The sequence below is a fragment of the Cnephaeus nilssonii genome (assembly GCF_951640355.1).
Source record: "Cnephaeus nilssonii genome assembly, chromosome: 6".
In the NCBI taxonomy this organism is placed as follows: Eukaryota; Metazoa; Chordata; class Mammalia; order Chiroptera; family Vespertilionidae; genus Cnephaeus; species Cnephaeus nilssonii.
In genome coordinates, this window is record NC_137077.1 from 105,404,354 (window position 1) to 105,432,338 (window position 27,985).

Consider the following 27,985-nt stretch of genomic DNA (forward strand, 5'->3'; position numbering starts at 1 on the left):
TACTCCTGCTTGGACATTCCAGTCTCCCCAGACTACCCAGTTTTTTCTACCTTTGCCATGAGTTCCTGTCCCTTCCAGTGTCCATCCTGCCCAGTACCTCACCACCTGCTCCAGGGAATTTCAGCTTGGGAGAGGTCATGTGGCCCAGACATGGGAGGGTTTGGTTGCCCTGAGAATGGAGCTGGTCATGCTCCAAGTTAAAGTGACCAGGAGGTAGCAACTCAGCCTCATGCACCCAACCCATTTCCCTGTCAGGCCTTCTGCTCCGTCAGTGTCCATGTTAAACACTGGTTGATTTCTGAGGGAGAAAGAGGACACTAAAAAGGAAAGGAAAGAAAGCTGGAGGGGCAGAGAGGAAAGAAAGGGAAGAAGCAAGGGAAGATTGATCAAGAAAATTTTAAAAGACACAACAGGGAGATGAGGGAAGAGAAGGAAGGAAGGAAACAACAGAAGAGGGAGAGTCCTCAGCATTTTGGAAGTGGTGATGTCCAAGTGAACCCTGGGTCAGATGCAAGTAGTGTTTATCTCCTTGCTCAAAGCCTTTCTCTTGAGTCGCTGCCCTTCTGGGCATTTTAAGCCACCAGCTCTTCCCCAGGCCAGGGGCCCAGGCTACACTACACCTCCAAGTCAGAGCAGTGCCAGCCTACTTCAAATATAGCTCCTTTAGGGGCCATTGTGTAGGAACACTACAGCCCAGTGCTAACACCCTCCTGCTGCTGGCAGCTAGGGAGCCTCTGAGCACAACCAGTGGGCCCATCCTGCAAGCTCCATCATGGAGGACCAGCACACAGGTGCAGGCCTAAGCTCCTGAGGGCCCCAGACCCTCACGAGGAGGAGATGGGATCAGGGGAACCGGGCAGGGGAGGAGGCTCCTGGGAAATCTGACTGCTCTCCAGAGCTCAGCCTTGCCCCACACCCACCCTGATGAGTGTGATCCCCATCTGGCTCTGCCCTGAGTCTCCAGCCCTGGGCAGGTCACAAATCTTAGACTGGCTGCTTTTCATTGGTATGCAAACACAACCACTTATGAAATAGTGCTGCCAAAAGAATCAGATTAAATATCATCAAGACTCTAAGTTTAACCACCAATTCACAGAAAATACAGGGGGCAGAGGAATATGTTAAAGAATGCAGTCAGGGATTTCCAGAGTAGGAGTGCTTTATTGGACAAACCAACTGGTTTCTTCACCAAATAAATTGTTTTAAAAAGAAAATAAAAAGATTAATGACAGCTCCAGAGGAGTTGTTGAAATAGCACTCAGTTATCATTATTAGACATCAGAGCCATAGCCTACCTGTAGGACTTAGACACAACAGTGAGCAGTTCAGATGGAGACTTGCCAAGTGAAAGGCAGGGTTGCAGTCCCACAGGGAGGGGAAGAAAGAACCATGTGTACATCCATCCTAGCCCTCCTTAGCCTCAATTGCTGTTGCTGCTTTGCTTGAGAGCTCTGGGAGGGTCTGAAGGGCAGAGTCAGGCAGGATTCCTCTAACTCAGCATTACTGACATTTTCAGCACGACAAGTCTTTGTTGTGGACTACTGTTGAGCATAGTAGGGTATTTAGCAGCATTTCTGGCAACAGCACCTCCTCCTGCAGCTTAAACAGCCTAAAATTTTTCCACAAATGCCCAATGTCCCCTGGGAGGCACAATCACTGGTGTTGAGATTTACTGGGGTAGACATTCCACTAACCTCTTGAGTTAGATGGGGAGAGTAACCGGAGCACCAGAATTCCCAGTCCCTAAACACTGGGCTTCACAAATTGAGAGAAGTCTCATGAGCAGAAGCTGAGCTCCTCACACTCCCCTCTGGTTCCCCCTTCTACCCTCACCCCTCCCCAGCAGTAGAGATGCTTATATTCTCTTTAAAATCATATATTGCTGCCACTTGATATCACCCTGATTTGCATATGAGGAACATCTGTTAATTTCTTTATAACCTAGGAGCAAACCTTCCTAACTATGATTCTTTTTTTAAAAGATTGATATATTCAATTACATAGCAAAACCACCTTCACTACAAAGTCAAAAGACAGCACAGCTGATGTGCCTCAGTGGTTGAGCATCAACCCGTGAATCAAGAGGTCACAGTTAGATTCCCAGTAAGGGCACACTGCCAGGTTGTGGGCTCAATCCTCTTTACGGGGTGAGGCAGTTATCAATGATTCTCATCATTGATGTTTCTATCTCTCTCCCTCTCCCTTCCTTTCTCTGAAATCAATTTTTTAAAATATTAAAATTTATTTTAAAATAGAGTCTGTTCTATGCTTCTATGTCTCTGGATCTATTTTGTTCATCAGTCAGTCTATTTTGTTTATTGGATTTCATGTATGAGTGAGATCATGTGATACTTGTCTTTCTCTGATTGGCTTATTTTGCTTGGCATAATGCTCTCCAGGTCCCTCCATGCTGTCTCAAAAGCACATTTGCTTTATTAAGAACAAGAAAATAAATGAATGAAGAGCAAACCAAGATGGCAGTATGGGTAAACGCCCGTACTCGCCACCTCCCACAACCACATCAAAATTACAACTAAAATACAGAACAACCATTGTTTAGAACTGCCTGAAAGCTGACTGAATGGAAGTCCTACAACTAGAGAAGTAAAGAAGAAAGCACATAAGGAGCGGAGGGTGGAGGTGCGAAACAAGCTGGTCCGACACCCACCTGTGCTAGGGGTCCCAGCCCCACACCAGAACCCCAGATCAGAGTTCAAGAGCTGGGAAGAGAAATCCAGGCAACTTCAGGCTGTAAAAAACAGCAGGGATTATGGCTGAATAAGAAGACTCCTGGAATCCCAGGTGTTCCTCTTAAAGGGCCCATGAATAAACTTACATGATCCCAATTCTTCCAAGCTCCAGGTCCTCACAGCCAAATGGCCTGGAGGTCAACTCCTCTCAGGATGCCAACAGCAATCAAATACAAGACTGTGCACACAGCCCACAAAGGGGCACACCTAGGGTGCCAGCTCAGGTGACTGGGGAGGCTGAGCCACTGGGCCCTACAGGACACCTACTGCACAAGGCCACTCTACCAATTTCAGGAGACACAGCAGCTCTACCTAATACATAGAAGTAAACACAGGGAAGCAGTCAAAATGGGGAGACAAAGAAACATGTCACAAACAAAAGAAATGGAAGCAAGCAAACTACTGGATACAGAGTTCAAAACCCTGGTTATAAGGTTACTCAAGGATCTTCATGAGACTTTCAAGGATGTTAAAGGCATGAAAAAGGACCAGTCAAAAATTAAGCATACACTAACTGAATAAAGAATAATTTTCAGGGATTCAACAGTAGAGTAGAGAATTCTGAGAATCAAATCAACAATTTGGAATATGAGGAAGCAAAAAACACCCAAGCAGAAGAACAAAAAGAAAAAAGAATACCAAAATATGAATATAGTGTAAGGAGCCTCTGGGACAAGTTCAAGTGTACCAGCATTTGCATTATGTAGGTGCCAGAAGAAGAAGAGAGAGAACAAGATATGAAAAACCTATTTGAAGAAATAATGACAGAAAACTTCCCCTTTCTGGTGAAAGAAATAGACTTACAAGTCCAGGAAGCACAGAGATTCCCAAAGAAGAAGAACCCAAAGAGTCCCACACCAAGACACATAAAATTCCAAGGGTTAAAGACAAAGAGAAAATCTTAAAAGCAGCAAGATAAAAGCAGTTAGTTACCTACAAGGGAGCACTCATGACTTTAAACTGATTTCTCAACAGAAACTTTGCAGAAGAAAATGGCAAGAAATATTTAAAGTGATGAATACCAAGGACCTACAGCCAAGATTACTCTACCCAGCAAAGCTATAATTTAGAACTGAGGGTCAGATAAAAACCTTCACAAACAAACAAACAAAGCTAAATAAATTCATCACCACCAAACCATTGCATGAAATGTTGAAGGGTATAATTTAAGAAGAAAAAGAAGAGATAAAAAATATGAACAATAAAATGACAACAAATACATATCTATCAATAATTGATTCTAAAAAAATAAACGAACAAAAAATCTAATGAACAAAATTGGCTGATGAATAAAATAGAATCAAAGGCATGGAATCATAGAACAGATTGACGAATCTCAGAGAGAAGTGGGGAGGGGGAGGGCGGAAGAGATTAACCAAAGATCTTACCTATGGACACAGACAGTAGGGTGGTGAAGGCCGGGGTTGGGGTGGGAACAGGGTGGAGGGAAGAAACGGGGTGAAGGAGAGGGGACATCTGTAATACTCTCAACAATAAAGATTTTAAAAAGAAAATAAATGAATTATCCTAATATATAAAAACCCAGGGTCCATAACATCCACAATGACCAGAGGCTTAACCAACTGGAAGTCAGTGCTGGGTTGCCATTGACTGCCTCGGCTGCAGGAGCCTGGACCCAGCACTGACTGCCAAGGGGGCTGCGGATCAGGCCTGGACTGAGGCCTGGAGAGAGAGAAGCAGGGTCTAATCCATAGCCTCTGTGGTAGCTGTTGATCAGCTCTTCCCTCTCTCTTTTGCTCTGCGCCTGGCCAGCAGCCACGCCTCTCTGATTAGGCCCATTGATTGGCCTGGAGACACTGAAGGGCATAGAAACCAAACAATCAGAACCAAATCTGGGTGAAGTACAAAGAGCCAATGGCTGCCTAGGAGGCGGAGCTTTTGATGCTGACTGGCATAGAAACTGATCAATCAGAACCTAATCTGGGTGAACTGCAAAGGCAGAACCTAAGGTGGGGGCTGAGGAGGGGTTTTAAGGGCAACAGCTGTTTGGTGTAAGGTGTAAGAAAGCAGTTCAATTTTTTAATGACCGGTTTGGCAGTATAGTGCATATGGCTGGTTATCAGTCCAGATATAGGGATTATGTATTTTTGTCTGCCAAAGCATCTCCTCCTGATGAAAAAGGCTTCCCTCCCCCATTTAAGCAATCCTATCCTATATAACCTATCTATACTATTAAAATGGTAATATGCTAATTAAATCAGGTCAACTGGCCATCTTCCAGACGTCCGACTTCCTTCCAGACAAAGCCATGGTGGTGGGGGCCAAGGCAGAGGCCATTTGAGGCATTCAGGCTGGCAGGGGAGGGCAGTTGGGGATGATATCAGGCCAGCAGGGGAGGAAAGTTGGGGCAAGATCAGGCCGGCAGGGGAGGGCAGTTGGGGGCAATCAGGCAGGCAGAGGCAGTTAGGGGTGATTGGGCCAGCAGGGGAGAGCAGTTAGGGGTGAGATCAGGCCAGCAGGGGAGGGCCGTTGAGGGTGAGATCAGGCCAGCAGGGGAGGGCAGTTGAGGGCAACCAGGCCGGCAGGGGAGGGCAGTTGGGGGCGAGATCAGGCCGACAGGGGAGGGCCGTTGGGGGCAAGATCAGGCCAGCAATGAAAGGCAGTTGGGGTGGTCAGGCAGGAAGAGACAGTTAGGGGCGATCAGTCAGGCAGGCAGAGGGGTTAGGGGCATTCAGGCAGGCAGGCAGAGGCAGTTAGGGGCAATCAGGCAGGCAGGCAGGTGAGTGGTTAGGAGCCAGTGGTCCCATATTGCGAGAGAGATGTCTGATGGCCGGACATTCCTCAAGTGGTCCTTGATTGGAGAGGGTGCAGGCTGAGCTGAGGGAACCCCCCCCCCCCCCATACACGAATTTCATGCACTGGGTCACTAGTAAATCAAATAAATAAATTAAATTAAGACCTGTGCCCTTGTCATTCCTTTATTTAAAAAGAGTCAAAAGACAATGAGAGGGCTACTCTTCTAGGTTTTCAGGGAGAGGGGCAAACAGAGCCTGAGCAGAAAGCCTTTCTCCTTCTATTATCATAGCTGGAGAGGATGGATGGAGACACCAGAGCTGAATCCAGGCCACTCCTTTGTGTTTGCTCAGCTTCTTCAATAAATCTTGCCTCTAAACCTGAAATGCTTTTCCTGTGACTCCATGAAAGGACATTATTGCCACCAGCAATAGCTATAACAATGAACAAAACAAAGATCTTCCTCTCGTGGAACTCACATTCTAGACAAACAGAAAACAGCAAGTAAAACAAGAAATTTCTACTCTGTATTAGATGACAGGTTTTATATAAAGAAGGCACAGTAAAATGGTATAAGAGGATCAGGGGGCGGTTATGATTTTAAATAGATAAAAAGAGAGAAGCCATCAATGAGCAGGTGACATTGGACCAAAAAGGACATTTAAGTGTCCCAGTCTTTGGGGTCCCTTTGGGGCTAAGACTCTGCTGCTTCCAGGCCATGCTGGCAAGGCCGTATGTGCTCCTGCCTCTCCTGATGCATACCTGACAGTCCTTCTGTGGGCCTGTGGGTCTGCCATCCCCAAGAGGAATCCAGTCCTTCCTCATCTGCACTGTCCCTTCCAATTCCAGATAGAAAAAAAGATCCCACACAAATCTGAAATTTCAAAATATTATCCAGACTTCAAAGGATCCCAGGCAGAGCAGACAGCAGAACAAAGTCCCAGAAGTGAGAGGCAGACAGAGAGGGGAGGGGAGGCAAGGAAGCCCCAGGTGCGTGCTGAGTGTAAAGCACAGACAAGGGACCTGGGCAGGGAGTGGGAGTGAACCTGGAGGTGTGCGGGGGAAAGAGGGGGGCAGACACCCTGAAGTGGCTCCCGTCACCAGGGTCTGTCACTGTTGGGTGCATGAAGTCTGGAGGAGTTGGCTCAGAGTTGTGACTTGTCCCATGGATTCCTCCTGCCTTAGGAGAGATGGTGTCTCTGTCTCAGGCGCCTTTTACGGGTAGCCCGGCCCCTTCCATTTGGCATTGCATGTGCAGGACTTTGCACGTGCTTTGTTACATGAGATAAAGAAAGTTCATTCAGCCGTGGCTTTAAAAGGAAGCCTGAAACAAATCGTGCATGAACTGGACTAAAATTCCTTCCTCGTTCACTGAAAAGGGACTGGCGACATCATGACAAGATAAATATGGTCAGGAGAAGTGACGTAAAAGAATAACCTCAGACAAGATGTCTGTCTTCTTCCAGCCTCAGTTTTTCTGCATGCAACACAAGTGTCTTTGCAAGATCTGAAATGCTGCAGTTCTGAGGGCCTGGGTTCAGCCTTCTCCTCTAAGTATTGCTGGCTTACACTGCCCTCCCACCCTCCTCCCACCACACCCCCAAGAGCTCACCCTCTACCAGGGAGTCCCAGGAGAAAATCATTGCAACAGGTAGGGTGGCCAGGGCACTATAGATGGAGCAGTTCAGAGAGCAAGTAGGAGTGGTTTCTGGGAAAAGTTTTCATAGCACCACTGGGCAAAGGAAGTTTCATTATTTCCTCCTAGCTGTTGGTGAAAGAATTAAACATGTGAAAGAATTTAAAGAATAAAAAATTTTTTAAAAAATGAGAAACTGGGGGAAACTATTTTGCTTTAAATTGCAGCTCAAGATATAATATTCTTAATTTATACTAGTAATACTCCTGAAAAGAGGAAAAAGACCAAAAACCAAAGCCTACAAAAAAAAATGTGCAAAATACCAACAAGTCACAGAAAAAAAAAAAAAAGAAAAGAAATGACATGGCTGGCTGGTGTTGCTCGGTGAGCATCAACCTATGAACCAGGAGGTCACGGTTTGAATCCTGGTCAGGGCACATGTCCAGGTTTAGGGCTCTATCCCCAGTAGGGGATGTGCAGAAGGCAGCCAATCAATGATTCTCTCTCATCATTGATGTTTCTATCTCTCTCTCCCTCTCCCTTCCTCTCTGAAATCAATAAAAATATTTTAAATGACCTTTAAATATATGAAAAGGTATTCATTTTATTCATAAGAAGAGAAATGCAATTTAATATAGTACTGAGATACTATTTCTCAGTTATCAGATTGTCAAAAATTGAGAAGTTTGATAACATACTCTGTTAGCAACTCTGGGTGGAAATGGTCATTCTCATGCCTTATTGAACTCTAGAAAGAGAACCCCTAGAGTGGGATGTTTGTCAATATCTAGCAAAACTACATATGCGTTTATTCCTTGATCTATCAATCCCACTTCTGAGACTATCCCAAAGATAAACGGGCAGGAACACATTACATTGTTCAAAAAGTTTATTCATTGTGATATTACTTGTAATTTTTTAAAATTAGAAACAACTTAAATACCACAGGGGATTTGGGTGAATAATCTATAGGACATCCCCACAAGGGAGTGTTATGCAGTCAAAACAAGGAGTGAGTGAGATCTCTGTGCAGATTATTAATTGATCTCTAGTATATATTGTGAAGTTAAAAAAGAAATCCAAAGCACCATATCGTACATGTGATATGCTCCCCTTTGTGTAAGAATTGGGGATATATATTAGTAGGCACCCAGGCCATTCCATTGAGAGTAACACTATGACAAAGATCACACCTAGTGATCTTCTAAGCCTGAAGACTCTTGTCTTTTGCCTGCTGGCCTTTGAGCCAGGTCAGTCCCATCTGTTTTAAGTAAATGGCAGCCTCCATGAGATGGAGGGACTGTGGGGCTTGGGCAGAATGAAAACATCCTAGTCATCTCTGCCTGTGTCTGCTGGAGGCTCTCTACCTCTGAATGATGAGGTACTAGTCTTATCTCCAGCTGAGGCTGAGACCAGTTTGAGTGCAGATGCAGCTCACATAGTTAACTTGGAGGCAGGTCTCCTGAAGAAAGCACCTTCCTCAGTAAGCCACACACTTCCACCAGGGGAAAGCAGACAGCTGAACTGATGTTCACTGACTCACACCGCTTTCCAGCTTTCCGGCCTGTGCTGACTCCTCTGCTACCTGCCAGCTTCCACAAAGCAAAGCCCCATGTTTTAGGTTATTTCACATGCAGCACTCCACTTCCAGGTACTGTATTTGGATTAGTTATGACTGGGTTTAGTTGTGAGAAACATAAAATCCAAAGTAACAATAGCTTCAGTAAGATAGTTTATTTTCTCAACAAGATAGTTTATTTCTCTCTCATGTACATAAAAGTCTGAAGGTGGTCAGTTCAAGGCTGGCATGGTGATCCATAGTATCAGGAATTCAGGTTCTTTTTGTCTGTTTTTTTCCTACACTTGCCTTCAATAAATAGCTCATGGTTTAAGATGACAACTTGAGCTCTAATCATCACATCCCCATTTTAGCTAGCAAGAAGACAAAATGGACAGAAAATGATCCATCCCTTTAAGAACATCTACCAGAACTTATACACACACTTCTGCCATTGACCAGAACTAGTCCACACACACCTGCAAAGGAAGCTGGGAATTAGTCTCCATTCTAGGCAACCATGTGCCTGACTGAAAATCATGGCTCTATTTCTAGGGGGGAAAGGGCAACAAATACCAGAGTACAATAGCAGTCTCTGCCATATTACTCCTAAAGCAGAGCATAAGAGAAGGAGCAGGCCCTCTCATTTCAAACCACCAGGCTCTGTGGTCTCCCAGCTGGTCCTCACCAGAAGGTATCATTTCCAAGACTAACTCAAGGTTTGATATTTTATAGAAAGGATGACATCTCCTTGCCCTCTATGTATTGTTCCTATTGCCTTTCCATAGGCCATGGCTTCTCCCTTCAAGAGCATAGAAGGACAGAATGTCAGAGCCAGAAATGTCCCTAAAAAAGCACCCAGCCCAGCACCTCCAATAATAAAGATAAGGCCTTTGAGCTTAGAGGCCATGTGCTGGCTTGACAAGGCTCAATGTATATATAGGGCAGGCAAAAGTAGATTTACAATTTTGAGTATGTGAACCACGAAGTTTATTTTGTAGCATTATTTATTAACTAGAGGCCCTTTGTGCACAGGGAGGGGGGGTCCCCTCAGCCCAGCCTGCACCCTCTCCAATCCAGGACCCCTCAGGGGATGTCTGACTGCAGGTTTAGGCCTGATCCCCAGGATTGGGCCTAAACCGACAGTCAGACATCCCTCTCACAATCCAAGACTGCTGGCTCCTAACTGCTCACCTACCTGCCTGCCCAATTGCCCCTAACTGGCCCTCCTGCCAGCCTGATCACCCCTAACCACCTCTGCCTGCTGACCCGATCGCCTCTAACTGCCCCCCCTGCCAGCCTGGTTGCCCCATGCAGCCTGCTGCTCAGTCGTTTTGTCGTCCCTCACTAACGACCCTGCCGGCCTGGTCGCTGCACTCAGCCTGTTCGGTTGTCACTTCAGTTGTTTCAGATGTGACAGCCCCTGGCTCTTTATATATAGATATCATTATATTATTTATAAACCTACTTTTGCCCACCCTGTAAAGACACAAGAGTCAAGAATGGTATCAGAGCAAAAGCCAGAGCTAAGACCTCTCAGGCCATCACTCTTTTTCTCTTCTCCACACTGACCTCTCAAAACCAACCCCATGTGACTCCTTATCTCTAGGAGGGTTCTCCCAGTCAGTTGGGTGGAAATCAATCTGGAAGCAGAGTTCACTGTCCTGCCATTTCTTCCTTGGGAGCATATTCTGTTCTCTTCTCTAGTCTGCTTTGTGAAACTTAACCTTTGGTGAGTTATTCCGGGGATGGCTGTGGCAAGCAAGGAAAGAGGAGACCATGGAAAGGCCATTACCAGAGCTCACAGACAAAGGCATCGACTGCTCAGCCCTCCAACCTGTTTCAGAGCAACAATGTTGCAGGAGTCCCTTCTCTACTACAAAAATTATGTTTGATTCCTTATTTTTTCTCTTCAAAATATTTTTCATTTATTTTTCTTTTTCCCATTTCTACTTCTATCCTGCCTGGACCAAGTCTTTGACCTATAAATAAAGACCCTGCTTCTCATCAGCTGATGCACACATGACGATTTAGCAACTTCTCTAGGCCTCCTTGATGTCATGGAGGAATGGGTGAAAGGGAAGCAAGTCTATAAACCCCGGGAAGTACCCACAGAGCTCTAGTCACCTATCTCTTATTCATTCACTGACTAAATTTAAGAACTTAAGTTCTAAGAATGTTAATAATAACCAATAGTGGCCTTGTTAATTAAACTGTAGTGTTTTTCCACATGAAACACTATCAGTTAGAGAAAAGAAGTACTTTGTAAGTACCAAAATGAAAAGATCCCCAGGGCATATTGTTAAATAAAAAGAGCAGAGTTCAGAACAGTGTGGATAATATGCTGTATGTTATATCAGAAAGGGGAAACAGAATATTTATAATTGTATCTATTTATTTTGCATAAAGAAACTAAGAAACATGTGGGAAAAATATGTGGGGTGGGAAGAGGATGGGAGGATGTAGGGGTGGACATAAGACTTTCCATTGTATCCCTTTTCTTTAAAATTTTTTTTAAATTTTGAAATGTGATTGTATAGCTATTCAAAATTTTTATTTAAATATTATTAAAATATTTATTTAAAATTTAAAATAAAATTTAAAAATTGTGATAGCACTATTCTCCCACCCTGTACTATGTACTCTAAGTTTGTGCAGCATACAGGATGGTCTAACCCTAAAGTCAAGAACAGGCCTTTCTACCTGAGAAGGACAGCATGACAGCAGAAGCATGGAAGGGAGGTAGTGGCAAATGACAAGGCAGAGGAGCAGAGGGGCGGAATGAGACCTGAGAACTACTCACTGTGGGAAGGAAACGGACCAAAATATCAACAGAAGTGGAATTATAGGTAATTTTGGTGTTCATCTATACTGTTTGAAATTTACAGTCAGAAAGTATTACTAAGTGTAATTCCCAGGAGTGACAAAAGGGGGCAGCAGAGGATACGGGAAGTAAACATGGAGATGCTAGAGGCATTCCTGTGCACGCAAGTGGCCAGCAGGGGTAAGGAGCACTCCACACTGCGCTGGACACCACATACAGGTAACAGACCAGGTGAGGCTCCCTCTGTGAAAGATCTTTCCTGCCATTCTATCTCAAGGCTAATCACCATTTGCTTTCCACACGCTTCTGTCTCCAGCCATATCCCGCTAAATGGCAGTCACTGGAGTCTCGGAGGGCTACAGAAATCCTCAGGTGGGAAAGAATGGGGGTTGGTAGAGGGGCTGGCAGAGATTCCAGGGACCCGCACTCCACCCTGGGACCCTGGATAAAGGGAAGGCTCTTGGCTGAGGCCCGGGTTCCAGAAATCCATTTCTCAGGAAGAGGGAAGGGGCAGGAAACTGAGGCCCTTTAGGGGACTGGGTGCCCACCAAAGGAGAGATCCAGAGGTCACAGGAGGGGTCAGCCTGTCCCAGGAGGGAAATCACTGCTCCAGTAAGACTGAAGCTTTCTGGCTGAAGCAAGGAGGTACCTGGCCAGGTGTCTCAGTCGGTTGGAGCCTCATCCCATGCACCAAAAGGTTGTGAGTTTGATTCCCAGTCAGCACACATACCTAGGTTTCCAGTTCAATACCTGGGCACATATGGGAGGCAACCAATCAATGTTTCTCTCATTCTCTCATTCTCTCTCTCTCTCTCCTCCCTCCCCCTCCCCTCTCTCTCTCTCTCTCTCCCTTTCTCTAAACATCCTCAGCTGAGGATTTAATTTTAAAAAAGAAGCAAGAGATATAACTCTGGTAAACATAAATGCACCAATACATGAGCACCCAAATACATAAAAAAAAACTTCTAGAGATTATCAAGGGAGATATGGACAGCAATACAGCCATATAGTAGAAGACTTTAATACCCCACTAACACCACTGGACAAATCCTCTAAACAAAAAAATCAGCAAAGAAACATCAATCCTAAAAGACTCACTAGATCACATGGAATTAACTGACATCTTCAGATTATTTCACCCCAAAGCCACAGTATATATATTCTTCTCAAGTGCACATGGGTCATTTTCAAAGAGAGACCACATATTGGGACACAGGCAAATTCTCTTTAAATTCAAGAAGATAGAAATCAACTACATCTTCTTAGATCACGATGGCATAAAACTAAAAGTCAATTACAATGAAAACAATCCAAAAAAATCAAATACCTGGAGGCTAAAGAGCATGCTATTTAGGGTTACCAGAGAGATCAAGGAAGAAATAAAAAACATCATGGCAATAAATGACAATGAAAACACAACAATCCAAAATCTATGGGACACAATGAGAGCAGTCCTGAGAGGGAAGTTCATAGCTCTACAGATCTATCTCAAAAAAACAAGAAACAATGCTAATAAATTATCTAACCCTACAACTCAAAGAGTTAGAAAGAGCAACAAGAAAAGCCCAGTGTAAGCAGAAGGAAAAAAATAATAAAGATCAGAGCAGAGATAAACGACACAGAGACCAAACAAAACATTACAAAAGATCAAGAAAACTAAGAACTGGTTCTTTGAAAGGATAAACAAGATTGATGAACATCAGGCCAGGCTGACCAAGAAGCAAAGAAAGAGGACCCAAATAAACAAAATCAGAAATGAAAGAGGTGAAGTAACAACCAATTCCATAGAAATACAAACTATTATGAAAAACTACTATGAACAACTCTATTCCAACAAAATGGACAACCTAGATGAAAGGGACATATTCTTAGAAAAAGACAAGCTCCCAAAACTCAACCAAAAAGAATAAAAAAAAAAACCTGAATAGGCTGATAACTACAGAAGAAATTGATGTAGTAATCAAAAATCTTCCAGAAAACAAAAGCCCTGGTCCGGATGGCTTTACAGGGGAGTTCTACCAAGCATTCAAAGAAGAACTAAAACCTATATTCCTCAGACTATTCCAGAAAAATTAAGAGGAAGGCACACTTCCAAGCTCTTTCTATGAAGCCAGCATTACCCTAATCCCAAAACCAGATAAAGACACCACAAAAAAAAAAAAAAAAAGAACTACAGGCCAATATCCTTGATGAACATAGATGCTAAAATCCTCAACAAAATTCTAGCAAATCGGATATAGCATTACATTAGAAAGGTTATACACCATGACCAAGTGGGATTTATTCCAGGGATGCAAGGATGGTACAATATGCACAAATCAATAAATATGATACATCACATAAACAAACTGAGAGACAAAAATCACATAATCAGATCAATTGATGCAGAAAAAAACATTTGACAAAATCCAACACCTTTTCTTGATAAAAACTCTCAGCAAAGTGGGAATAGAGGGATCATAACTCAACATAATAAAAGCCTTATATAACAAACCTACAGCCAACATCATACTCAATGGGCAAAAACTAAAACCATTTCCCCTAAGAACAGGAACAAGACAGGGATGCCCACTCTCACCACTCCTGTTTGACATAGTACTGAAAGTATTAGCCATTGCAATTAGACAAGAAGAAGAAATAAAAGGCATCCAAATTGTAAAAGAAGAAGTAAAACTGTCCTTATTCGCAGATGACATGATACTATACATAGAAAACCCCAAAGACTCCATCAAAAAACTACTAGACCTGATAAATCAATTCGGCAATGTTGCAGGATACAAAATTAACAACAGAAATACATAATCTTTTTATACACCAATAATGAACTCACAGAAAGAGAAGTGAAAATAACAATCCAATTTAGCAATGCACCAAAAAAAATTTAAGATACCTAGGAATAAACTTAACTAAGGACATAAAAGACCTGTACTCAGAAAACTATAGGACATTGAAAAAAGAGATAGATGAAGACATAAACAAATGGAAGAACATACCATGTTCATAGATTGGTAGAATCAACATCATTAAAATGTCCATACTACCCAAAACCATCTACATATTCAGTGTAATCCCCATTAAAATTCCAATGGCATATTTCAAAGATCTAGAACAAACTCTCCAAAAACTCATCTGGAATTTAAAAAAGACACTGAATATCCACAGCAATCCTGAGAAAGAAGAACAAAGTCAGAGGGATCACAATACCAGATATCAAGCTATATTACCAAGCCACAGTTCTCAAAACTGCCTGGTTCTGTCACAAGAACAGGGGAGTTGACATAGCAAAGAATGGAACAGAACAGAGAACCCAGAAATCGACCCAAGCCATTATGCTCAATTAATATTTGACATAGGAGGCAAGAGCATACAAGGAGTCAAGACAGTCTCTTCAATAAATGGTGTTGGAAAATTTGGTCAGATACATGCAAAAAAATGAAACTAGGTCACCAACTTACACCATACACAAAAACAAACTCAAAATGGCTAAGGGACTTTAATGTAAGATGGGAAACCATAAAAATCCTACAAGACTCCATAGGCAGCAAAATAGCAGACGTATGTCGTAACAATATCTTTACAGATACATCTCCTAAGAGCAATGGAGACTAAGGAGAAAATAAACAAATGGGACTACATCAAAATAAAAGCTTATGCACAGAAAAAGAAACCATCAACAAAACAACCAGAAAGCCCACTGCATGGGAGAACATATTTGCCAATGATATTTCAGATAAGGGTTTAATCTCCAAATTTTACAGATAACTCATACAACTTAACAAAAGGAAGATAAAAACGCTCCAATCAAGAAATGGGCAACGGACCTAAATAGACACTTTTCGGAGGAGACAAAATGGCGGCGGAATAGACCTTGTCCCGGAGTTAATAGAGTGAGTGGCTGAAACAAGTGGAATTCAGCCCTAATTGGTGAAGGAGACGCAGCTGGTGAGACAGTTTGCAGCCGGGAAGGGCAGGGGTCCCCTGGATAAAGGTGAAATCAAGGATCTGGGCAAGAGAGTCTGCTGGACCTCTGTGCCCAGAGGGTCAGGGAGAAACTACAGGGCGCCAAGCCACGTCCCTGAGGACAGGCAAAGCGTCTGACTGGGAAAAAAGGGTCCACGGGACTGCGGGAGGTAGGGGATTTGGGACCTTGGATTCTGGATTTTGGATCTGAGCTCAGAGGTAGCCCTGAAGGGCTGGTCAGACCGTGCAGTACCGCAAGAGAGGAGCTTGCAGGGAAGCAGTCCTTCCCCGCTCTGGGGCCTGTGCCTTCTCCCACTGAGCCTAGTCCCTAGGACCTTTCGGATACAGACACCCACCCGTGGCTGAGGTGCGGGAGAAGGTGTGGACTTGTGGAGTCTGGGGAGAGTAGGTGATCCCAGAGAGGAGGTAGCGAGTCTGGTGCTGAATCACACCTGAGCCCCGTCACCATTTTCTCCTGAGAGATAGCCCCTCCCTCCAGTCTCCAGGCGAACAATACAGCCACACCCAGACCCCACCCTGAGTAACACAAAGGAATCTGAACACTCCCTGAGAGGTCACAGGAACTGGCCTAAAGAGAAATCTTCAGCCCCAGCAAGGGAAACTGAGAAACAGTACAGTACAGACGACTGGGATCATAAGCCAGCCAAAGGAACGACACTTCACTTTTTTCACTTTTATTTTTATTTTTTTATTATCCCTTTTTTTTTCTTCTTTTCTTCTTTGTTTTCCCGTTTTTGTTTGTTGCTTTATTTTCTTTTCGCATTATTTTTCTTTTTTTAATAAATCTTTGATGTTCAGATTATTACAATTGTTCCTCTTTTTTCCCCCATAACTCCCCTCCACCTGGTTCCCACCCCACCCTCTGCCCTTACCCCCCACTGTCCTCATCCATAGGTGTACGATTTTTGTCCAGTCTCTTCCCGCACCCCCACACCTCTTCCCCCCTGAGAATTGTCAGTCCACTCCCTTTCTATGCCCCTGATTCTATTATATTCATCAGTTTATTCTGTTCATCAGGTTTTTTACTCACTTGATTTTCAGATTCACTTGTTGATAGCTATGTATTTGTTGTTCATAATTTTTATCTTTACCTTTTTCTTCTTCTTCCTCTTCTTAAAGAGTACCTTTCAGCATTTCATATAATACTGGTTTGGTGGTGATGAACACCTTTAGCTTTTTCTTATCTGTGAAGCTCTTTATCTGATCTTCAATTCTGAATGATAGCTTTGCTGGGTGGAGTAATCTTGGTTGTAGGTACTTGCTATTCATCACTTTGAAGATTTCTTGCCATTCCCATCTGGCCTGCATGGTTTCTGTTGAGAAATCAGCTGACAATCGTATGGGTGCTCCCTTGTAGGTAACTAACTGTTTTTCTCTTGCTGCTTTTAATATTCTCTCTTTGTCTTTTGCTCTTGGCATTTTAATTATGATGTGTCTTGGTGTGGTCCTCTTTGGATTCCTTTTGTTTGGGGTTCTGTGCACTTCCTGGACTTGTAAGTCTATTTCTTTCACCAGGTGGGGGCAGTTTTCAATCATTATTTCTTCAAACAGGTTTTCAGTATCTTGCTCTCTCTCTTCTTCTGGCACCCCCATAACTCGGATGTTGGTACGCTTGAAGTTGTCCCAGAGGCTTCTTACACTATCTTCATATTTTTTTTATTCTTTTTGCTTTTTGCTTTTCCAGTTGAGTGTTTTTTACTTCTTTGTATTTCAAATCTTTGACTTGATTCTTGCGATCCTCTAGTCTGCTGTTGGATCTCTGTATGTTATTCCTTATTTCAGTCAGTGTATACTTAATTTCTAGTTGGTCTTTTTTCATATCCTCGAGGGTCTCACTAAATTTATTGGCCTTTTCTAGAAAATTCTTGAAAAACCTTATAACTGTGGTTTTGAACTCTATATCCAGTTGTTTGCTTTACTCCATTTCTTTCATTTGTGACCTGTTTCTTTGTCTCTGCATTTTGGCTGCTTCCCTGAGTTGATAGAGTGGCTTTGTGTGGTAGGTATCCTATAAGGCCCAGTGGCTCTGCCTCCCCAGTTACCTGAGGTGGACACTCTTGGTGCACCCCTTTGTGGGCTGTGTGCACAGTCTTGTTGTAGTTAAGCCTTGATTGTTGTTGGTATCACTGGGAGGAATTGACCTCCAGGCCAATTGGCTGTGAGAATCAGCTGTGTCTATGCTGGGAGAACTTCTGTGCTGGTGACACCCTTATGAGACAAGACTTGCAAAAGCCTCTGTGCTCAGCTTAGATGGGGCAGAGTCTCAGGGCAGAGCAGACAGCAATGGCTTCCCATCAGCCCTGCCCTAAGAGGCCCCTGTGTCTCAGTGTCCATGGTAATCGCTGCAAGCACCTCTGAGATAAAGCCGCCCTTGAGTTTTCCCCACTGCCAGACAGTCCAGTTTCTCCCCAAATGAGTCTGGGTCACTAGAGTCTCGCCCAGAACTGGAGTTCAGAGCTGTCGGGAGCTTTTGTCTCCCTCCCGATTGAGAAAGCCAGCCGCATACTCAGTTGCTAGCCCTCTCCACTCACGCGCCTCAGTAACTCTGCCTTCTGCAGCTCCTCTGAGTCTCAGTGTGCTTTCCTCTTTCCTTCTAGTTGTAGAATTTCCACTCAGCCAGCCTTCCTGTGGTTCTGGATGATGTCCGTTTTGTCTTTTAGTTGTAGTTTTGAAATTGTTGTGCGAGGCAGCAATTTAGGTGTTTACCTATGCCACCATCTTAGTTTCTCCCCCTCTTTTTGTATTATTTTTCCATCACTATTTTTATTTGCTATTTTTAATTTTTTATACCATTTTTGAAATCTATTTTTTCAATTTATTATTATTATTTTCTTCTCATTCTCTTTCTTCTTATCCACTTATTCCCTTTCCTCTTTCTCAATACTAAATTGAGGTACTCCCCATATTTATCCAATTCTTAATCTTATTTTTAGTATATAAGCTCAGCCTCTACAGATTCTGCCCCAACCCTCTTTGCTGGGTGTTTGGTGTTTGTATTTTTTTTTGTTTGTTTATCTATTGGTTCTGTGGTGTCTTACATATATATAAGGCCATTTGAAGCTGCTGCTCATATATATATATATATATATATATATATATATATATATATATTCTCCTTTTTTTCCTTTGTCTTTTATCTCTTATCTTTTTCTCTGTCTTTAATATCATTTGTGCTCTCTTTTCTCTTCCCTAACTCTCTTTTCTCAGGTGGTCACTTATATTGGGGTTATTGGTGCCATGAGTACATTTGTGCCTAGTTCCCTTTGTTTTGTGTCTTGTTGAGGTGAATTTTATCCTGTCTGGCCAAGGGGCTTGAGAGCAAGCCACATAACCAGACACCTGGAGGGGACACTCCATCCACGAACGGGTCAATAACACCCCAGACCCAACTACAGAGGCAGGAAGAATGTGGGAGTGAGGGAAAGAGCATGAGTGAGTGAGTGAGGGAGTAGAAGAGGAGTGTGTGGTCAGGTGGGGTGTGTCTGTGTGTGTGAGTGAATGAGGCACACTTAGATCCCATAGGACCTTCAGGGGCAGGCTAATCAGGCTCGCCTAACTAGGCAGCTTCTGCTACCATTGCAAACAGTACCGGGAGGCCAGCTTGTTCTTAGGGGCCTGGCCTTTTTGAAGGAGAGAGCTGCTGTAACTGGGTTCCCAGCCTCAACTCCACCCAGAGTGCCCTCAGATAACACCTGGGGCTCTACAGCCACCCCTGCCAGGGACCTGCTACCTAGACTGTGATCCCATGGTCAATGAGGCTCCAATCACCCTGGACACAGGCTCCTGTGAGTTCTGAAGCATGCTCTCTTCTGACTGGCCCAACGCTTTAGCCCAGGGCACTGCAACCACATGAACAGCAGACACGTGAGCAGCCCGTTCCTGTCCAAGGAGCAGCAGCCCTGCGAGCAACCCACCCCAGGCCTAAGAGCAGCAGCTTCAAATGGCCTGGCGCTGTCCAAGGATCAGCAGCTCTATGAGCGGCCAGTTCCCGCATCTGAGGAGCATCAACCACGCGAGCAGCTCCTCGCCCCATCCAAAGAGCAGCAGCAGTTCGAGCAACCCACCCACAACTGAGGAGCGGCAGCCCCACGCAGCCTGCCCCCAGCCGAGGAGCAGCAGCTGGGCGCAGTTCGCACCCTGCACATGTCCAAAGAGCAGTAGCTGTGCAAGCAACCAGCCCCCATCCAAGGAGTAGCAACTGTGTGCATAGACTGCCTCCTTATGAGGAGCAGCAGCTGCATGAGCTGCCTGCCCCCATCTGAGGAGCAGCAACTGTGTGAGCAGTCTGCCCCCATCTGAGGAGCAGCAGCTGTGTGAGCAGCCCACCCCTCCTGAGGAGCAGCAGCCACAAAAACAGACTGCCCACGTCCAAGGAGCAGCATCCCTGTGCAGTCCGCACTGGTCTGAGGAGCAGCACCCACACGCAGCCTGCACCTGTCCGAGGAGGATCCAGGTGAGCGGCCTGCCCCTGTCCGAGGAGCAGCAACAGCACGAGCAGCTCACTCACACCCAAGGAGCAGCAGCCACATGAGCAGACCACCCCCGTCTCAGGAGAAGCAGCTGTACGAGCAACCTGTACCCGTACAAGGAGCAACAACCCTGCAAGCAACCTACCCCTGTCCAAGGAACGATGGCATCATGAGCAACCCACACCATCTGAGAAACAGCAGTCGCACATAGCCAGCCCCCATCTAAAGAGCAGCAGCCATGTGAGCAGTCCACCCCTGTCCGAGGAGCAAAAACCACATGAGCGGCCGGCCCCTGTCCAAGGAGCAGCATATGTGAGCATCCCATCCCCATCCGAGGAGTGGCAACCTCATAATCAGCCCACCCCCATCCAAGGAACAGCAGCTATATGAGCAGCCTCCCCCACCAGCCAGAGGAGACACCACTGCTGTGAACAGCACCCACCAGAGGAGCCACTGCCAACTGAGAAGCAGCTGCTACCATGTCCACCCAAGAAGCAACGACAGCCTGAGAAGCCACTGCCACCCAAGGAGCAGCCCCTGCACGACTGGACATCTAGTTCAGTCAGTGAGACCAAAAATGGGTAGACAAAGATACCCCCAAAGGAAAGAAAAGGAGGAATCGCCAGAAGAGCAGCTAAGTGAAACAGAGGCATGCAATATGTCAGAAAAAGAATTCAGAATAAGGGTCATAGAGTTCATAAACCAGATGGAAGAAAAAATCAACACCTTTTGTAAGAACCAAGAAGAAATGGATGAAAAAATCAACAATTTATGTAAGAATCAAGAAGAAATGAAGAGTTATATACCTGCAATAGAAAACATCATGGAGAGTTTCAACAGTAGACCAGGAGAAGTGGAGTACCGAATTAGTGAATTAGAAGACAGAAAAGCCAAACTGAATTGCAATTAAAGAAAAAAATTAAAAGACAGGAGAGCCTAAGGGAGCTATGGGACAACATGAAACGAAGCAACATATGCCAGAAAATATTGAAATCATATCAAGCATTTTCTCAGACCACAATGGCATAATATTAGAAATAAACTACAATAAAAACATTCCAAAAAATTCAAACACTTGGAAGCTGAATAGCATGCTATTAAACAATGATTGGGTTATCAATGAGATCAAAGAAGAAATTAAAAACATCCTGGAGACTAATGCCAATAAAAGCCCAAAAATGCAAATGCTATGGGACACAATGAAAGCAGTTCTGAGAGGGAAGTTTATAGCTCTACAGGCCTACCGCAAAAAAACAAGAAAAATGGTAATAAATCATCTAACTCTACAACTCAAAGAAGTAGAAAGAGAACAACAAGAAAAGCCCACAGTGACGACAAGGAAGGAAATAATAAAGATCAGAGCAGAAATGAATGACATACAGACCAAAAAAAATCAATACAAAAGATCAAAGAAACCAAGAGATGGTTCTTTGAAAGAATAAACAATAATGATGAACCTTTAGCCAGGCTCACTAAGAAGCAAAGAGAGGGGACCCAAATAAACAAAATCAGAAATGAAAGAGGTGACATAACAACAGACCCTGCTGAAATACAAAGGATTGTTACAAAATACTATGAACAACTCTACTCTAATAAACTAGACAACCTGGAGGAAATGGACACATTCCTAGAAAAATACAACCTTCCAAAACTCACTAGGGAAGATTCTAAAAATCTAAATAGGCTGATAACTATAGAAGAAATTGAAGCAGTCATCAAAAGGCTTCCAGCAAACAAAACCCTGGGGCCAGACGGCTTCATAGTGGAGTTTTACCAAAAATTCAAGGAAGAACTAAAACCTATCCTCATCAGACTATTCCAGAAAATTCAAGAGGAAGGAACACTTCCAAGCTCTTTCTATGAAGCCATCATCACCCTAATACCAAAACCAGGTAAAGATAACACAATGAAAGAGAATTACAAGCCAATATCCCTCATGAACATAGATGCCAAAATCCTCAACAAAATTCTAGCAAATCAGATTCAGCAATATATCAGAAAGATCATACACCATGACCAAGTAAGATTTATTCCGGGGATGCAAGGATGGTACAATATTCGCAAATCAATAAACGTGATATATCACATAAACAAATTGAGAGATAAAAATCACATAGTCATATCAATTGATGCAGAAAAAGCATTTGACAAAATCCAACACCCTTTCTTGATAAAAACTCTCAGCAAGGTGGGAATAGAAGGATCATACCTCAACATAATAAAAGCCATATATGACAAACCCACAGCCAACATCATACTCAATGGACAAAAACTAAAACCATTTCCCCTAAAAACAGGAGCAAGACGGGGATGCCAACTGTCACCACTCCTATTCAACATAGTGCTGGAAGTACTAGCCATTGTGACCAGACAAAAAGAAGAAATAAAAGGGATTCAAAATGGAAAAGAAGAAGTAATACTGTCCTTATACACAGATGACATGATACTGTACATAAAAAACCCTAAAGATTCCATAAAAAAATTATTAGACTTAATAAATGAATTCGGCAATGTAGCAGGATACTAAATTAATGCCAAGAAATCTATGGCATTTCTATACACCAATAATTAACTTACAGAAAGAGAGACTAAAAAAGCAATCCCATTTACCATCACATCAAAAAAATTAAGATACTTAGGAATAAACTTAACTAAGGAGGTAAAAGACCTATACACGGAAAACTACAGGACACTGAAAAAAGAGATAGAGGAAGACATAAACAGATGGAAGAACATACCGTGTTCATGGATTGGTAGAATCAAAATGTCCATACTACCCAAAGCAATCTATAAATTCAATACACTTCCTATTAAAATACCAACGGCATATTTCATAGACCTAGAACAAACATTCCAAAATTCATCTGGAATAAAAAAAAAAAAAAACCCGAATACCTGCAACAATCCTGTAAAAGTAGGTGGGATCTCAATACCAGATATAACGCTGTATTACAAAGCCACTGTTCTCAAAACTGCCTGGTACTGGCACAAGAACAGACATATAGATCAATGGAATAGAATAGAGAATCCAGATATCGACCCAAACCACTCTGCTCTATTAATATTTGACAAAGGAGGCATGAACATACAATGGAGCCAAGACAGTCTCTTCAATAAATGGTGTTGGGAAAATTGGACAGATACATGCAAAAAAAATGAAACTAGATCACCAACTTACATCACACACAAAAATAAACTCAAAATGGATACAAGACTTAAATATACATCGGGTAACCATAAAAATACTAGAGGAATCCACAGGCAGCGAAATCTCAGACATATGCCAAAAAGAACTTCTTCATCAATACTGCTCCTAGGGCAATGGAAACTAAAGAGAAAATAAACAAATGGGACTACATCAAAATAAATAGCTTTTAAAATTAACAAATGGGACTACATCAAAATAAAAAGCTTTTTTACAGCAAAAGAAACCATCAACAAAACAACAAGAAAGCCCACTGCATGGGAGAACATATTTGCAAATGCTATCACTGATAAAGGTTTAATCTTCAACATCTACAGGAAGCTTATGCAACTTAATAAAAGGAAGATAAATGATCCAATAAAAAAATGGGCAACGGACCTAAACAGAATATTTTCAAAAGAAGACAGAAGGAAGGCCAAGAGACACATGAAAACATACTCAAAGTCACATATTATCCGAGAGATGCAAATCAAAACAACAATGAGGTACCATCTCACACCTGTCAGAATGGCTATCATCAACAAATCAACAAACGACAAGTGTTGGCGAGGATGCGGAGAAAAAGGAACCCTCGTGCACTGCTGGTGGGAATGCAGTGAAAATGGAACTCCCATTTGACCCAGTAATCCCACTCCTGGGAATATATCCGAAGAAACTAGAAACACCAATCAGAAAGGATATATGCACTCCTATGTTCATAGCAGCACAATTTACAATAGCTAAGATTTGGAAACAGCCTAGGTGCCCGTCAGCAGATGACTGGATCAGAAAACTATAGTACATCTACACAATGGAATACTATGCTGCCATAAAAAAGAAGGAATTCTCATCATTTGCAGCAACCTGGATAGAATTGGAGAATATTATGCTAAGTGAAATAAGCCAGTCAATGAAAGAAAAATACCACATGATCTCACTCATTTATGGATAATAAAGAACATTATAAACTGATTAACAAAAAGATAGATACAGAGATAGTAAAGCAACAAACAGACTTTCAAATTACAGGGGGAAAGTTAGGGATAGGTGGGGGAGATAAGAAATCAAACGAAGGACTTGTATGCATGCATATAAGCATAAACAATGGACGCAAAACTCTGGGGGGTGAGGGCATGTATGGGTGTGGGGTGGGGGGGTAATGGTAAGATATGTACACATATAATGCCTCAATTAAAAAAAATAAAAATAAATAAATAAATAAATAGCTTTTGCACAGCAAAGGAAACCATCAATAAAACAACAAGAAAGCCCACTGCATGGGAGAATATATTTGCCAATGATATCAATGATAAGGGTTTAATCTCCAACATTTACAGGGAACTCATACAACTTAACAAAAGGAAGATAAACAACCCAATCAAAAAATGGGCAACTGCCGAAACCGGTTTGGCTCAGTGGATAGAGCGTCGGCCTGCGGACTCAAGGGTCCCAGGTTCGATTCCGGTCAAGGGCATGTACCTTGGTTGGGGGCACATCCCCGGTAGGGGGTGTGCAAGAGGCAGCTGATCGATGTTTCTCTCTCATCGATGTTTCTAACTCTCTATCCCTCTCCCTTCCTCTCTGTAAAAAATCAATAAAATATATATATTTTTTTTAAATGGGCAACTGACCTAAATAGATACTTTTTGAAAGAAGACAGAAGGAAGGCCAAGAGACATATGAAAACCTGCTCAAAGTCACTAATCATCTGAGAGATGCAAATCAAAATGACAATGTGGTACCATCTCACACCTGTCAGAATGGCTATCATCAACAATCAACAAATGACAAGTGCTGGCGAGGATATGGAGAAAAAGGAACCCTCTTGCACTGCTGGTGGGATTGCAGACTGGTGCAGACACTGTGGAGAACAGTATGGAGTTTCCTCAAAAAAAATAAAATTGAACTCCCATTTGACCCAGTGATCCCACTTCTAGGAATATATCTCAAGAAACTAGAAACACTAATCAGAAAGGATATATGCACCCTTATGTTCATAGCAGCACAATTTACAATAGCTAAGATTTGGAAACAGCCTAAGTGCCCATCAGCAGATGAGTGGATTAAAAAACTGTGGTACATCTACACAATGGAATACTACGCTGCAGTAAAAAAGAAGGAGTTCTTACCATTTGCAACAACATGGATGGAGTTGGAGAGCATTATGCTAAGTGAAGTAAGCCAGGAAGAGAAAGATAAATATCACATAATCTCACTCATTTATGGAATATAATGAACAACATAAATTGATGAACAAAAACAGATCCAGAGACAGAGAAGCATCAATCAGAACGTCAAACATCAGGAAAGGTAGGGGAGGGTGGGGGTAAGGGGGAGAGATCAACCAAAGGACTTGTATGCATACATATAAGCCTAACCAATGGACACAGACAATAGGAGGTTGAGGGCATGAGTGGGGGGTTGGGGGTGTAATGGGGGGATAAGGACTCATATGTAATACCTTAATCAATAAATAAATTTTTTTAAAAGTGCAGAACTGACCAAGATCTGAAAATTTTAAAGAAAAAACAATTATTTTGTGTGTGAATTAGTTTGTTTATTGATATTTTTTTCATTTTTTTATTAAGGTATTATATGTGTACATATCTTACCATTGCCCCCCCACTCCCATATATGCCCTCACCCCCCAGAGTTTTGCATCCATTGGTTATGCTTATATGCATGCATACAAGTCCTTCGGTTGATCTCTTATCTCCCCCACCTCTCCATAACCTTCCCCCTATAATTTGACAGTCTGTTTGATGCTTTACTGTCTCTGTATCTATCTTTTTGTTCATCAGTTTATAATGTTCTTTATTATCCATAAATGAGTGAGATCATGTGGTATTTTCCTTTCATTGACTGGCTTATTTCACTTAGCATAATGTTCTCCAGTTCCATCCAGGTTGCTGCAAATGGTAAGAATTCCTTCTTTTTTATGCCAGCATAGTATTCCATGGTGTAGATGTACTATAGTTTTCTGATCCAGTCATCTGCTGACGGGCACCTAGGCTGCTTCCAAATCTTAGCTATTGTAAATTGTACTGCTATGAACATAAGGGTGCATATATCCATTCTGATTGTTGTTTCTAGTTTGTTAAGATATATTCCTAGGAGTGGGATCACTGGGTCAAATGGGAGTTCCATTTTTAGTTTTTTGAGGAAACTCTATACTGTTCTCCACAGTAGCTGCACCAATCTGCATTCCCACCAGCAGTGCACGAGGGTTCCTTTTTCTCTGCATCCTCGCCAACACTTGTCGTTTGTTGATTTGTTGGTAATAGCCATTCTGACAGGTGTGAGATGGTACAGCATTGTCGTTTTGATTTGCATCTCTTGGATAATTCGTGACTTTGAGCATGTTTTCATGTGTCTCTTGGCCTTCCTTCTGTCTTCTTTTGAAAAGATTCCATTTAGGTCCATTGCCCATTTTTTTATTGGATCATTTATCTTCCTTTTATTAAATTGTATAAGTTGCCTGTAGATGTTGGAGATTAAACCTTTATCACTGATAACTTTTGCAAATATGTTCTCCAATACAGTTGGGTTTCTTGTTGTTTTGTTGATGGTTTCTTTTGCTGTGAAAAAGCTTTTTATTTTGATGTAGTCCCATTTGTTTGTTTTCTCTTTAGCTTCCGTTGCCCTAGGAGCAGTATTGGTGAAGAAGTTCTTTTGGCATATGTCTGTGATTTCACTGCCTGTGGATTCCTCTAGTATTTTTATGGTTTCCCGTCTTATGTTGAAGTCCTGTATCCATTTTGAGTTTATTTTTGTGTATGGTGTAAGTTGGTGATCTAGTTTCATTTTTTGCATGTATCTGTCCAATTTTCCCAACACCATTTATTGAAGAGACTGTCTTGACTCCATTTTATGTTCATGCCTCCTTTTCAAATATTAATTGAGCAGAGTGGTTTGGGTCGATATCTGGATTCTCTATTCTATTCCATTGATCTATATGTCTGTTCTTGTGCCAGTACCAGGCTGTTTTGAGAACAGTGGCTTTGTAATACACCTTGAAATCTGGTATTGAGATCCCTCCTACTTTATTCTTCTTTCTCAGGATTGCTGTGGCTATTAGGGGTCTTTTTTTATTTCAGATGAATTTTTGGAGTGTTCTTTCTAAGTCTGTGAAATATGCTGTTGATATTTTAATGGGAAGTGCATTGAATATATAGATTGCTTTGGGTAGTATGGACATTTTAATGATGTTGATTCTACCAATACAGGAACATGGTATGTTCTTCCATCTGTTTACATCTTCCTCTATCTCTTTTTTCAGTGTCCTATAGTTTTCCGTGTATAGGTCTTTTACCTCCTTGGTTAAGTTTATTCCTAGGTATCTTAACTTTTTGGTGCAATGGTAAATGGGATTGCTCTTTCCGTCTCTCTTTCTGTAAGTTCACTATTAGTGTATAGAAATGCCATGGATTTCTTGGCGTTAATTTAGTATCCTGCTACATTGCCGAATTCATTTATTAAGTCTGTTAGTTTTTTGATGGAGTTTTTAGGGTTTTCTATGTACAGTATTATGTCATCTGTGAATAAGGACAGTATTATATCTTCTTTTCCAATATCAATGCCTTTTATTTCTTCTTCTTGTCTAATTGCTATGGCTAGTACTTCCAGAACTGTGTCGAACAGGAGTGGTGAGAGTAGGCATCCCTGTCTTGTTCCTGTTCTTAGGAAAAATGGTTTTAGTTTTTGCCCATTGAGTATGATGTTGGCTGCAGGTTTGTCATATATGGCTTTTATTATGTTGAGGTATGATCCTTCTATTCCCACCTTGCTGAGAGATTTTATCAAGAAAGGGTGTTGGATTTTGTGAAATG